The following is a 14,736-nucleotide window of genomic DNA, read 5'->3' as shown; positions in this document are numbered from 1 at the left end:
AAATTTAGAGTTTAAAAATTCTTACTTCACGAAGCATTGCCGGTTGTACGTTTAATCTAGAGCTACGAAAATTGGTACACATATGTAACAGGCTATGACCTACAAAAAACTCTTTTTGAACCATATGCTAAACCTAACAGGAAGTCCACCATTTTGATTTATTTTGGAACGTGTTGCCATTTTTTTGGCCATTTCATTGGGGTCTTATTTTAACGAACTCCTCCTACAGTGTTTATCCGATCATCTTCAAACTTGGTGTGATTCATCTTAAGATGTTGAAGATGAAAAGTTATTGAAAGCTTTGTATTTCGTCGCACGCTGTTGTCATGGCATGCACTGTTTTTAAAGGAAAAAAAATATCCTTAAAGAAGCATTCCCATTTGTACGAAGCAGCTAGAGCTACGAAAATTTGTAGACATATGTAACAGCCCAAGATGTACAAAAAAGTCTCTTGGTGCCCTGTGCTAAACCCAACAGGAAGTCCCCCAGGGGCCGGGCATCACATTTTGAGCTAAAAAACTCCTCTTTAACAAAGCATACCCGGCTGTACGTTTCACCTAGAGTTACCAACATTTGTAGAGGTATATAACAGCCCTCGAGGTACAAAAAACTCTTTTTGAACCATATGCTAAACCTAACAGGGCGTCCGCCATTTTGATTTACTTTGGAATGTGTTGCCATTTTTTTTGGCCATTTCATAGGGGTCATATTTTAACAAACTCCTCCTACAGAGTTTATCCGATCATCTTCAAACTTGGTGTGATTCATCTTAAGATGTTGAAAATGAAAAGTTATTGAAAGTTTTTTATTTCATCACACGCTGTTGTCGTGGCATGCACTTTTTGCAAAGGAAAAAAATCCTTCTTAATGAAGCATTCCCAGTTGTACGAAGCAGCTAGAGCGACGAAAAATTGTAGACATATGTAACAGCCCAGGATGTACAAAAAAGTCTCTTGGTGCCATGTGCTAAACCCAACAGGAAGTCCCCCAGGGGCCGGGCATCACATTTTGAGCTAAAAAACTCCTCTTTAACGAAGCAATCCCGGTTGTACGTTTCACCTAGCGCTATGATAATTTGCAGGCATACATAAGAGCCCATGATGTACAAAAAAAAGTCTCTTGGAACCATGTGCTAAACCAAACAGGAAGTCTGCCATTTTGATTTATGATGGGATTTGTTGCCATTTTTTGTGGCCTTTTTCAGGGTTCATATTTTAACAAACCCCTCCTACAAAATGTATCCGACTGTCTTCAAACTTGGTGTGTTTCATCTTAAGATGTTTAAGATGCAAAGTAATCGAATGTTTTTTATTTTGTAACACGCTGTTGCCATAGCAATGCATTGTTTGTCAAGTGCTGCTTTTTTTTTATACACATGAAAACTCATGAAACTTTGCAAACACATCAGACTTGTCATGAACATGAATTTTCAGAGATTTATTGTGCAATTTGCAATAAATAGCGCCCTCTAAACATTTTTATGAAGCATTTCCGATTGTATGATTATGCTAGACCTACAAAAAAGTATTATGTAGCCATTTGCCAAACCAAAGAGGAAGTCCGCTATTTTGATTTTTTTTGGGAATTATACATCATTTTTGGCCTTTTTCATTAAACTTTGCACAGACAAGGCATGGAAAAAACTAACATTTTAAATGGTCCTTGTTCCATGTAACAGTACCCCAACGTGCCAGTACCCTGACGTGCAAGTAACCCAACGTTGTGCTCAATAGCGCCCTCTATGCATTTTTATGGAGCATTTCCAATTGTATGATTCAAGCGATACACAACTAAAGATGACTTGACCTAGATTTGTGAAAACTGGGAGGCATACCTATTAGCTTAAGACCTACAAAAAGTATTCTGTAGCCGTATGCTAAACCTAAAAGGAAGTCCGCCATTTTGAATTTATTTTGGGAATTGCACACCATCTTTGGCCTTTTGCACACACAAAGCTTGTCAAAAACATTTTAGATGGTCCTTGTCCTATTTGACAGTACCCCAACGTGCCAGTACCCCGACGTGCAAGTACCCCAACGTGGCACGCCTTTGCTGTAGCGATGCATTGTTTGCAAAGAATTTTTTTTTTTATATGATTCAGCTAGATGTGTGAATATTGGGAGGCATACCTATCAGCCGAATACCTCGACAAAGCATTCCATAGCAATGTGAACAAACACAAAAAGCATGGCAAAACATTTACAATTTAGACGGTTTCTTATGAAACAGTACCCTAACGTGCCAGTACCCCGACGTGCAAATACCCCAACGTGGCACGGGTTGCGAGGGCCCTTTATAGCTGCTCGCAGCTCTAGTTCTTATTATTCTTCTCCGCAAACAATCACATTTTTGAGACACTGAACGTGACCGAAAACTCACCAAACTTTACACGCACATCAGGCCTGGCAAAAAATTTGATATTTTAAAGTCGCCATACATGATAACAGAAAAATGGCTCCTTAGCGCCCCCTACATAGGTTAAACGGATCCCTGTCCCGCTACGATTGTCCGACGGCTATGAAAATTGTGTGGCACCTGTAGCACATCCCAATGAACAAAAACCTCTTTGAAGTGTGTACCCTAAAATAGACATAAAGTGAGGTATGAGTATTTAAATGTCCAATTTTTGCCAATTTTTGCACATTTACAGGGGTCATACTTTTGCCCGCTTCTCCTACACGGTTAACCCGATTGACTTCAAACTTGGGATGTACCATCTCAACACCTGGGACAACATCATTGTGAAAAATGAAAAGTTTTTGATATACTATATGACGGCGGCGGGGCATCAAATTTAGAGTTTAAAAATTCTTACTTCACGAAGCATTGCCGGTTGTACGTTTAATCTAGAGCTACGAAAATTGGTACACATATGTAACAGGCTATGACCTACAAAAAACTCTTTTTGAACCATATGCTAAACCTAACAGGAAGTCCACCATTTTGATTTATTTTGGAACGTGTTGCCATTTTTTTGGCCATTTCATTGGGGTCTTATTTTAACGAACTCCTCCTACAGTGTTTATCCGATCATCTTCAAACTTGGTGTGATTCATCTTAAGATGTTGAAGATGAAAAGTTATTGAAAGCTTTGTATTTCGTCGCACGCTGTTGTCATGGCATGCACTGTTTTTAAAGGAAAAAAAATATCCTTAAAGAAGCATTCCCATTTGTACGAAGCAGCTAGAGCTACGAAAATTTGTAGACATATGTAACAGCCCAAGATGTACAAAAAAGTCTCTTGGTGCCCTGTGCTAAACCCAACAGGAAGTCCCCCAGGGGCCGGGCATCACATTTTGAGCTAAAAAACTCCTCTTTAACAAAGCATACCCGGCTGTACGTTTCACCTAGAGTTACCAACATTTGTAGAGGTATATAACAGCCCTCGAGGTACAAAAAACTCTTTTTGAACCATATGCTAAACCTAACATGGCGTCCGCCATTTTGATTTACTTTGGAATGTGTTGCCATTTTTTTTGGCCATTTCATAGGGGTCATATTTTAACAAACTCCTCCTACAGAGTTTATCCGATCATCTTCAAACTTGGTGTGATTCATCTTAAGATGTTGAAAATGAAAAGTTATTGAAAGTTTTTTATTTCATCACACGCTGTTGTCGTGGCATGCACTTTTTGCAAAGGAAAAAAATCCTTCTTAATGAAGCATTCCCAGTTGTACGAAGCAGCTAGAGCGACGAAAAATTGTAGACATATGTAACAGCCCAGGATGTACAAAAAAGTCTCTTGGTGCCATGTGCTAAACCCAACAGGAAGTCCCCCAGGGGCCGGGCATCACATTTTGAGCTAAAAAACTCCTCTTTAACGAAGCAATCCCGGTTGTACGTTTCACCTAGCGCTATGATAATTTGCAGGCATACATAAGAGCCCATGATGTACAAAAAAAAGTCTCTTGGAACCATGTGCTAAACCAAACAGGAAGTCTGCCATTTTGATTTATGATGGGATTTGTTGCCATTTTTTGTGGCCTTTTTCAGGGTTCATATTTTAACAAACCCCTCCTACAAAATGTATCCGACTGTCTTCAAACTTGGTGTGTTTCATCTTAAGATGTTTAAGATGCAAAGTAATCGAATGTTTTTTATTTTGTAACACGCTGTTGCCATAGCAATGCATTGTTTGTCAAGTGCTGCTTTTTTTTTATACACATGAAAACTCATGAAACTTTGCAAACACATCAGACTTGTCATGAACATGAATTTTCAGAGATTTATTGTGCAATTTGCAATAAATAGCGCCCTCTAAACATTTTTATGAAGCATTTCCGATTGTATGATTATGCTAGACCTACAAAAAAGTATTATGTAGCCATTTGCCAAACCAAAGAGGAAGTCCGCTATTTTGATTTTTTTTGGGAATTATACATCATTTTTGGCCTTTTTCATTAAACTTTGCACAGACAAGGCATGGAAAAAACTAACATTTTAAATGGTCCTTGTTCCATGTAACAGTACCCCAACGTGCCAGTACCCTGACGTGCAAGTAACCCAACGTTGTGCTCAATAGCGCCCTCTATGCATTTTTATGGAGCATTTCCAATTGTATGATTCAAGCGATACACAACTAAAGATGACTTGACCTAGATTTGTGAAAACTGGGAGGCATACCTATTAGCTTAAGACCTACAAAAAGTATTCTGTAGCCGTATGCTAAACCTAAAAGGAAGTCCGCCATTTTGAATTTATTTTGGGAATTGCACACCATCTTTGGCCTTTTGCACACACAAAGCTTGTCAAAAACATTTTAGATGGTCCTTGTCCTATTTGACAGACCCCAACGTGCCAGTACCCCGACGTGCAAGTACCCCAACGTGGCCCAGGTTGCGAGGGCCCTTTATAGCTGCTCGCAGCTCTAGTTAGGGCCCGAGCAGCGACCGCTGCGAGGTCCCTATTGTTTTTGTAAAAATTATTATTAGGGCCCGAGCAGCGACCGCTGCGAGGTCCCTATTGTTTTTGTAAAAATTATTATTATTATTATTATTATTAGGGCCCGAGCAGCGACCGCTGCGAGGTCCCTATTGTTTTTGTAAAAATTATTATTATTATTATTATTAGGGCCCGAGCAGCTACCGCTGCGAGGTCCCTATTGTTTTTCGATCGGATTATTATTATTAGGGCCCGAGCAGCGACCGCTGCGAGGTCCCTATTGTTCCTGAAGGAATTCTTATTATTATTCTTCTTCTTCTTTTTCTTTGTTATTATTCTTTTCCGCAAACAACCACATTTTTGAGGCACTAAACATGAACGAAAACTCACCAAACTTTACACGGAGATCGGGCCTGGCGAAAAATTTGATATTTTAAAGTCGCCATACATGATACATGAAAAATGGCTCTGTAGCGCCACCTACATAGGTTTAACGGATCCCTGTCCCGCTACGATTGTCCTATGGCTACGAAAATTGTGTGGCACCTGTAGCACATCCAGATGAACAAAAACCTCTTTGATATGTGTACCCTAAAATAGACAGGAAGTGAGGTATGAGTATTTGAATGTCCAATTTTGGCCCATTTTTGCACATTTACAGGGGTCATACTTTTGCCCGCTTCTCCTACACGGTTAACCCGATTGACTTCAAACTTGGGCTGTACCATCTCAACACCTGGGACAACATCATGGTAAAAAATCTAAAGTTTTTGACATACTATATGACGGTGGCGGGGCATCAAATTTACAGTTTCAAAATTCTTACTTAACAAAGCATTGCCGTGGTACGTTTAATTGAGAGCCACGAAAATTGGTACACATATGTAACAGACTATGATCTACAAAAAACTCTTTTTGAACCATATGCTAAACCTAACAGGAAGTCCGCCAGAGGCGAGGCATCAAATTTTGTGTTTCAAAATTCTTATTTAATGAAGCATTCCCGGCTGTACATTTCACCTAGAGTTACCAACATTTGAAGACATATGTAACAGCCCTCAAGGTACAAAAAACTCTTTTTGAACCATATGCTAAACCGAACAGGAAGTCCGCCATTTTGATTTACTTTGGAACGTGTTGCCATTTTTTGGGCCATTTCATAGGGGTCTTATTTTAACGAACTCCTCCTACAGAGTTTATCCGATCATCTCCAAACTTGGTGTGATTCATCTTAAAATGTTGAAGATGAAAAGTTATTGAAAGCTTTTTATTTCGTCGCACGCTATTGCCGTGGCATGCACAGTTTGCAAAGGAAAAAATTCCCTCTTAATGAAGCATTCACAGTTATACGAAGCAGCTCGAGCTACGAAAATTTGGAGACAAATTTAACAGCCCACAATGTACAAAAAAGTCTATTGGTGCCATGTGCTAAACCCAACAGGAAGTCCCGTAAGGGCCGGTCATCACATTTTGAGGTAAAAAACTCCTCTTTAACGAAGCATTCCCGGTTGTACGTTTCACCTAGCGCTATGATAATTTAGAGGCATACATAAGAGCCCACGATGTACAAAATAGTCTCTTGGAACCATCTTCCAAAACAAACAGGAAGTCCGCCATTTTGATTTACGTTGGGATTTGTAGCCATTTTTTGTGGCCTTTTTTAGGGGTCATATTTTAACGAATTCCTCCTACAAAATTTATCCGACTGTCTTCAAACTTGGTGTGCTTCATCTTAAGATGTTTAAGATACAAAGTTATCGAAAGTTATTTATTTTGTCCCACACCGTTTCATGGCGATGCATTGTTTGCCAAGTAAAATGCTGCTTTTTTTTTTGGTCTAAACATGTGCAAAAACTCATGAAACTTTACACACACATCAGGCTTGTCATAAGCATGAATATTTTAGAGATTTCTTATTAAATTTGCAATAAATGCTTCAATAGCGCCCTCTAGACATTTTTATGAAGTCTTTCCGATTATATGATTCAGCTAGATGTGTGAATATTGGCAGGCATGCCTAATATATTCAAAAAGTATTCTATATAGCCATGTGCCAATCCATTTTGATTTTATTTTGTTAATTGTGCATCATTTTTGGCCTTTCCATGAAACTTTACAAACACAAAGCATGGCAAAAACGTTTAAAATTTAGATGGTTTCCTATTTGACAGTACCCCAGCATGCCAGTACCCCGACGTGCAAATACCCCAACGTGGCCCGGGTTGCGAGGGCCCTTTATAGCTGCTCGCAGCTCTAGTTATTATTATTATTCTTCTTCTTTTTCTCCGTAAACGATCACGATTTTGGGTACCTAAACATTTACGAAAACTCACCAAACTTTGCACACTCCTCAGGCCCGGCGAAAAATTTGATATTATGAAGTCGTCATAACAACGCGACTCTATAGCGCCCCCTAGCATAGAAAAATAAAAACCAAGCCCGGCATGTTTGAGCTAGAGCAACGAAAATTGGCAGGCACGTGTAGCACCCCGAGACGCACAAAAAAGTCTATTGGGACCATGTAGCTAAAATGTACAGGAAGTGAGCTATGAATTTTTTAATGTCCAATTTTGGCCTATTTTGGCACATTCACTGTGGTCATGCTTTTTCCCCCTTTGCAAACATTTTTCATCCAATTGACTTCAAACTTGGCATTTATCATCTCAAGACCTGAGAGAACAACTGGGGAAAAAATCTTGCCTTTTCGAAATACTATATGACGGGGGCGGGGCATCAAATATTGCCTTTAAAATTTCATTTGTCCAGAAAGAGCAAATGCTTAATAACTCCCATGTTCAAGCTCCAAAAAATCTCAAACTTATCAGGCAACTTAATAGTCACGGCCTGAAAACATCTATATGATAAAATTCAGTTATCCATGTAGCGCCACCTAGTGGTAACAATAATTGTCAGACTTTACGTTTTTAGCTACTGTGCTGAGCTCGTTGAAGGGATCCAGTTGAAAATTGGTCAGAAAAGCCTTAAGATGTTGATCATGCCCCACACCGAATATTGTAACTTTTCGCCAAAGAGCGTGGCCGCTACGGTGCCGCAAAGTCTGAAGATTTCTCGTGACAACAAAAGCTGCATTAACTTGACCGAGATGATGCTATCTTCTCAAAATTGTACACAATTGATGAGAGTCCAGCTCTAAAGACATCTACTAACTTACATTTCATCTAACTGATAGCGCCACCTAGTGGCAATTTTTTTTCTTACGAATTTTCTTCTACGTTTTTCTCCAAACACGTTAACTGGACCTACCTCATATTTGCTGAGATGAGGGTTTCGGCCTTCATGATGTCACAACACGAAGTTTGTGAGTTTTCGCGAGTCGCTGTGGGCGTGGCTAAGCGCTGTTCGCCAAGAAAACAACGCCAATTTTGAGGGCCTAAACTGGCACAGAAACACACGAAACTTGGCACACACAGCTGGCCTGGCAAAATGAGCAATTTTTTATCGCCGATTGTGCTATTTTTACAAAAATGACTCAATAGCGCCCCCTAGAAATCTTTAACGAAACAGCCCCAGTTGTACGTTTAAGCAAGAACGACGAATATTTTTAGGTGTATGAGGGAGCCCAAGACCTACAAAAAAGTCTCTTGTACCCATATGCTAAAATGAACAGGAAGTGAGCTACGAATTTTTGAATGTCCCATTTTTGACGATTTTTGCACATTCACAGGGGGCAGACTTTTGCCCACTTCTCCTACACGTTTCATCCGACTGAGTTAAGACTTGGCCTGGACCATGTCAAGACCTGAGCCAACGACAGGGGGAAAAATTTTGACTTTTCAAAATACTATATGATGAGGGCGGGGCATCAAAATTTGTGTTTCGCAATGAAAAAGGATATGCTTGATAACTCCCCGGTACATGCTCCAAAAAATCCCAAACTTGACATGTATGTTTATCGTCAAGGCCTGAAGTTATCTCTATGACAACATTCAGTTATATATGCAGCGCCACCTAGCCCTTGAGGCATAAAAAAAAAATACCCCACATACGGTATTTTGTACAAAAAATGTAAACTCATTCTAAGTGTGATAACTAAGTAATTTATGAATATTCTTTTAGTTTCCACCACTCAAAATGTTCACTGGCATCAGACTTATCCAAACATATATATATTTTTATTTATTTTTGATAGCCTTTATGGACATTAAAAGCAATATCGTGAATGAAGGATATGCTTAATAACTCCACGGTACATGCTCCAAAAAAAATCCCACACTTGACATGTATGCTTATAATCAAGGCCTGAAGGTATCTCTATGACAACATTCAGTTATAAATACAGCGCCACCTAGCCCTTGAGGCATTTATATATATATATATATATATATATATATATATATATATATATATATATATATATATATATATATATATATATATATAAAAACCCACATACGGTGTTTTGTACAAAAAATGTACACTCATTCTAAGTGTGATAACTAAGTCATTTATGAATATTCTTTTAGTTTCCACCACTCAAATTGTTCACTGGCTTCACACCGATCCAAACGTATGTACGTTTCCATTTTGTTTTATTCATTTTTGATTGCCCCTTTGGACAATAAAAGTAACATTGTGCAATGGGTACAACGAGCGATGATGTGTATATACACTTTTACAAAAAATACCAATCAGGGCAACTCATTGCCTAAAAATAAAAAAGGACGCTGATTTTTGCAGGTCTTAACAACCACCAAAACCCGTTGAGCTTGACACACACTGGCAAAAAAAAATATTCTACATGTAAACGTTTATTATGCCATTTTCAAAGAAATTTTGCTTCCAATATGCCAGTAGCCCAACGTGCAAGGACCCCAACGTGGCCCGGGCTGCGAGGGCCCTTTATAGCTGCTCGCAGCTCTAGTTATTATTATTCTTTATTCTCCGCAAACAATCGCGATTTTGGGTACCTAAATATTCACGAAAACTCACCGAACTTTGCACACTCCTCAGGTCCAGCGAAAAATTTGATATTATGAAGTCGTTATAACAACGCGACTCTATAGCGCCCCCTAGCGTAGAAAAATAAAAACCAAGCCCGACACGTTTGAGCTAGAGCAACGAAAATTGGCAGGCACGTGTAGCACCCCGAGTCGCACAAAAAAGTCTATTGGGACCATGTAGCTAAAATGTACAGGAAGTGAGCTATGAATTTTTTAATGTCCAATTTTGGCCTATTTTGGCACATTCACTGTGGTCATGCTTTTTCCCCCTTTGCAAACATTTTTCATCCAATTGACTTCAAACTTGGCATTTATCATCTCAAGACCTGAGAGAACAGCTGGGCAAAACATCTTCCCTTTTCGAAATACTATATGACGGGGGCGGAGCATCAAATATTGCCTTTAAAATTTCATTTGTCCAGAAAGAGCAAATGCTTAATAACTCCCATGTTCAAGCTCCAAAAAATCTCAAACTTCTCAGGCAACGTAATAGTCACGGCCTGAAAACATCTATATGATAAAATTCAGTTATACATATAGCGCCACCTAGTGGTTACAATAAATGTCATACTTTACGTTTTTAGCTACTGTGCTGAGCTTGTTGAAGGGATCCATTTGAAAATTGGTCAGAAAAGCCTTAAGATGTTGGTCATGCCCCACACCGAATATTGTAACTTTTCGCCAAAGGGCGTGGCCGCTACGGTGACGCAAAGTCTGAAGATTTTTCTTGAAAATAAAAGCTGCATTAACTTGACCGAGATGATCCTATCTTCTCAAAATTTCACACATTTGATGAGAGTCCAGCCCTAAAGACATCTACTGACTTATATTTCATCTAACTGATAGCGCCACCTAGTGGCATTTTTTTTTCTTACGAATTTTCTTCTACGTTTTTCTCCAAACACGTTAACTGGACCTACCTCATATTTGCTCAGATGAGGGTTTCGACCTTCATGATGTCACAACACGAAGTTTGTGAGTTTTCGCGAATTGTTGTGGGTGTGGCTCAGCGCTGTTCGCCAAGAAAACGCCAGTTTTGAGGGTCTAAACATGCACAGAAACTCATGAAACTTGGCACACACATCTGGCCTGGTAAAATAAGCAATATTTTATTGTTGATTGTGCTATTTTTACAAAAATGACTCAATAGCGCCCCCTAGAAGTTTTTAACGAAGCAGCCCCGGTTGTACGTTTAAGCAAGAACGACGAATATTTTTAGGTGTATGAGGGAGCCCAAGACCTACAAAAAAGTCTCTTGCACCCATATGCTAAAATGAACAGGAAGTGAGCTACGAATTTTTGAATGTCCCATTTTTGACGATTTTTGCACATTCACAGGGGGCAGACTTTTGCCCACTTCTCCTACACGTTTCATCTGACTGAGTTAAGACTTGACCTGGACCATGTCAAGACCTGAGCCAACGACAGGGGGAAAAATCTTGACCTTTCGAAATACTATATGATGAGGGCGCGGGGCATCAAAATTTGTGTTTCGCAATGTAAAAGGATATGCTTGATAACTCCCCGGTACATGCTCCAAAAAATCCCAAACTTGACATGTATGTTTATCGTCAAGGCCTGAAGTTATCTCTATGACAACATTCAGTTATATATGCAGCGCCACCTAGCCCTTGAGGCATGAAAAAAAAATACCCCACATACGGTATTTTGTACAAAAAATGTAAACTCATTCTAAGTGTGATAACGAAGTCATTTATGAATATTCTTTTAGTTTCCACCACTCAAAATGTTCACTGGCATCAGACTTATCCAAACATATATATATTTTTATTTATTTTTGATAGCCTCTATGGACATTAAAAGCAATATCGTGAATGAAGGATATGCTTAATAACTCCACGGTACATGCTCCAAAAAAAATCCCACACTTGACATGTATGCTTATAATCAAGGCCTGAAGGTATCTCTATCTTCAGTTATAAATACAGCGCCACCTAGCTCTTGAGGCATAAAAAAATAAATAAATACCCCACATACGGTATTTTGTACAAAAAATGTACACTCATTCTAAGTGTGATAACTAAGTCATTTATGAATATTCTTTTAGTTTCCACCACTCAAATTGTTCACTGGCTTCACACCGATCCAAACGTATGTACGTTTCCATTTTGTTTTATTCATTTTTGATTGCCCCTTTGGACAATAAAAGTAACATTGTGCAATGAGTACAACGAGCGATGATGTGTATATACACTTTTACAAAAAAATACCAATCAGGGCAACTCATTGCCTAAAAATAAAAAAGGACGCTGATTTTTGCAGGTCTTAACAATCACCAAAACCCGTTGAGCTTGATACACACACTGGCAAAAAAATATTCTACATGTAAACGTTTATTATGCCATTTTCAAAGAAATTTTGCTTCCAATATGTCAGTACCCCAATGTGCCAGTACCGCAACGTGCAAGTACCCCAACGTGCAAGGACCCCAACGTGGCCCGGGCTGCGAGGGCCCTTTATAGCTGCTCGCAGCTCTAGTTATTATTCTTCTTCTTCTTCTTCTTCTTCTTTATTCTCCGCAAACAATCGCGATTTTGGGTACCTAAATATTCACGAAAACTCACCGAACTTTGCACACTCCTCAGGTCCGTCGAAAAATTTGATATTATGAAGTCGTTATAACAATGCGACTCGATAGCGCCCCCTAGCGTAGAAAAATAAAAACTAAGCCCGGCACGTTTGAGCTAGAGCAACAAAAATTGGCAGGCACGTGTAGTACCCCGAGACGCACAAAAAAGTCTCTTGGGACCATGTAGCTAAAATGTACAGGAAGTGAGCTATGAATTTTTTTATGTTCAATTTTGGCCTATTTTGGCACATTCACTGTGGTCATGCTTTTTCCCCCTTTGCAAACATTTTTCATCCAATTGACTTCAAACTTGGCATTTATCATCTCAAGACCTGAGAGAACAACTGGGCAAAACATCTTGCCTTTTTGAAATACTATATGACGGGGGCGGGGCATCAAATATTGCCTTTAAAATTTCATTTGTCCAGAAAGAGCAAATGCTTAATAACTCCCATGTTCAAGCTCCAAAAAATCTCAAACTTCTCAGGCAATGTAATAGTCACGGCCTGAAAACATCTATATGATAAAATTCAGTTATACATATAGCGCCACCTAGTGGTTACAATAAATGTCATACTTTACGTTTTTAGCTACTGTGCTGAGCTTGTTGAAGGGATCCATTTGAAAATTGGTCAGAAAAGCCTTAAGATGTTGGTCATGCCCCACACCGAATATTGTAACTTTTCGCCAAAGGGCGTGGCCGCTACGGTGACGGAAAGTCTGAAGATTTTTCTTGAAAATAAAAGCTGCATTAACTTGACCGAGATGATCCTATCTTCTCAAAATTTCACACATTTGATGAGAGTCCAGCCCTAAAGACATCTACTGACTTATATTTCATCTAACTGATAGCGCCACCTAGTGGCAATTTTTTTTCTTACGAATTTTCTTCTACGTTTTTCTCCAAACACGTTAACTGGACCTACCTCATATTTGCTCAGATGAGGGTTTCGACCTTCATGATGTCACAACACGAAGTTTGTGAGTTTTCGCGAATTGTTGTGGGTGTGGCTCAGCGCTGTTCGCCAAGAAAACGCCAGTTTTGAGGGTCTAAACATGCACAGAAACTCATGAAACTTGGCACACACATCTGGCCTGGTAAAATAAGCAATATTTTATTGTTGATTGTGCTATTTTTACAAAAATGACTCAATAGCGCCCCCTAGAAGTTTTTAACGAAGCAGCCCCGGTTGTACGTTTAAGCAAGAACGACGAATATTTTTAGGTGTATGAGGGAGCCCAAGACCTACAAAAAAGTCTCTTGCACCCATATGCTAAAATGAACAGGAAGTGAGCTACGAATTTTTGAATGTCCCATTTTTGACGATTTTTGCACATTCACAGGGGGCAGACTTTTGCCCACTTCTCCTACACGTTTCATCTGACTGAGTTAAGACTTGACCTGGACCATGTCAAGACCTGAGCCAACGACAGGGGGAAAAATCTTGACCTTTCGAAATACTATATGATGAGGGCGCGGGGCATCAAAATTTGTGTTTCGCAATGTAAAAGGATATGCTTGATAACTCCCCGGTACATGCTCCAAAAAATCCCAAACTTGACATGTATGTTTATCGTCAAGGCCTGAAGTTATCTCTATGACAACATTCAGTTATATATGCAGCGCCACCTAGCCCTTGAGGCATGAAAAAAAAATACCCCACATACGGTATTTTGTACAAAAAATGTAAACTCATTCTAAGTGTGATAACGAAGTCATTTATGAATATTCTTTTAGTTTCCACCACTCAAAATGTTCACTGGCATCAGACTTATCCAAACATATATATATTTTTATTTATTTTTGATAGCCTCTATGGACATTAAAAGCAATATCGTGAATGAAGGATATGCTTAATAACTCCACGGTACATGCTCCAAAAAAAATCCCACACTTGACATGTATGCTTATAATCAAGGCCTGAAGGTATCTCTATCTTCAGTTATAAATACAGCGCCACCTAGCTCTTGAGGCATAAAAAAATAAATAAATACCCCACATACGGTATTTTGTACAAAAAATGTACACTCATTCTAAGTGTGATAACTAAGTCATTTATGAATATTCTTTTAGTTTCCACCACTCAAATTGTTCACTGGCTTCACACCGATCCAAACGTATGTACGTTTCCATTTTGTTTTATTCATTTTTGATTGCCCCTTTGGACAATAAAAGTAACATTGTGCAATGAGTACAACGAGCGATGATGTGTATATACACTTTTACAAAAAAATACCAATCAGGGCAACTCATTGCCTAAAAATAAAAAAGGACGCTGATTTTTGCAGGTCTTAACAATCAC

General features: G+C 39.0%; 1 protein-coding gene across 1 annotated transcript in view; it reads left to right on the top strand.

Moving 5' to 3' along the window:
* cdk13 (cyclin dependent kinase 13) overlaps positions 1-14,736 on the top strand; it is a 75,681-nt gene that overhangs the window by 17,133 nt on the left and 43,812 nt on the right. The window lies entirely within an intron of this gene.

Source organism: Festucalex cinctus, chromosome 20, assembly GCF_051991245.1.
Source record: "Festucalex cinctus isolate MCC-2025b chromosome 20, RoL_Fcin_1.0, whole genome shotgun sequence".
In the NCBI taxonomy this organism is placed as follows: Eukaryota; Metazoa; Chordata; class Actinopteri; order Syngnathiformes; family Syngnathidae; genus Festucalex; species Festucalex cinctus.
Note: the sequence above shows the minus strand (reverse complement) of the source record. Positions and strands in the feature narration are given on the sequence as shown.